The sequence below is a fragment of the Chrysochloris asiatica genome, unplaced genomic scaffold, assembly GCF_000296735.1.
Source record: "Chrysochloris asiatica unplaced genomic scaffold, ChrAsi1.0 scaffold00169, whole genome shotgun sequence".
Taxonomy (NCBI): domain Eukaryota; kingdom Metazoa; phylum Chordata; class Mammalia; order Afrosoricida; family Chrysochloridae; genus Chrysochloris; species Chrysochloris asiatica.
Window position 1 is genome coordinate 120725 of NW_006408687.1, and position 1146 is coordinate 121870.

The following is a 1146-nucleotide window of genomic DNA, read 5'->3' on the forward strand; positions in this document are numbered from 1 at the left end:
GCTTCAATTTTTTCTTAGTTCCCACAGCTTGAGAAATGCTGAACATGTTCTTCATTTTTGGCTTTCTGACTCCAGATCTTTGCACATTTGGTTGTAATATTTGGCTTTATCTTCTCGAACTGATCTTTGAAATTTTCTGTTCAGCTCTTGTTCCTCTTCATTTCTTCTTTTTGCTTCAGTATTTCTATGCTGGAGAACAAGTTTCAGTGTTTCTTCTCCCAATTTCTTCAACAAGATAAGACAGTAGCAGGATATTTGGATGATTTATTCTAATCATCTCCCACACTCAGAAATAGGTAGTTCTATGTTTTTATATCATCAATGGTCTGTCAGTTTGTCATAGTATGGTGACTTGAATGTTGTCACGATGCGGCAAGCTATGCTGCTGATATTTCAAAATCAGCAGAACCACCCACAGTGGACAGGTTTCAGTGGTTCTTCCAGAAAAAGACAGACTGGAAGCAAAATGTGGCAATCTGATAGTTAGCCAATAAAAACTGTCTGTATCATGTAGAAAACTGATCAATACTGTGCTGGAAGATGAGTGCTCTAGGTTGAAAAACACTGTAAAAACAGTGGCAACAGCAGTAGACTTTAGCATACCAACAGCCATGAAGATATTGCAGGATTAGACAACATTTTATTCTGTTGTACATGAAGTCACCATGAATTGGAGCCAAGTGAATGACAACTAACAATAACAAAATTATCAGTAGGGTTTCTACAAGATCAGATGGAATAAAAAGTAAATTTACCTTTTTATTTTTTAATTTACAGTTTTTATTGTGGATTAAGTGAAAGTTTACAGGGCACATCATCAGTTTCACATTCAACCATTCATATAACTTGTTTCATTACATTGATTACAATCTCCTCCATATACCATGAGTTAAAAGTATTTCTCTCTATCCACTTTAGCTTTTTTTAAAAAACAAACAAACAAAAAACCACTCAGGCATATACAATAATTTACATCTCCAAAGGGAACATTCTGCAAGTCTGCTCCTGGCTACCAGCTCTTAGTCCTTCTCTTCTTAGTCCATGAATCTAGAGTCCTCAGCCGCACCTCCTCTCCATGCCCCCATCTCTGCCTCCATCTCTGCCTTCATCTGCTTCTCTGGATAAAGTCCCGCATTCTATTTGTGC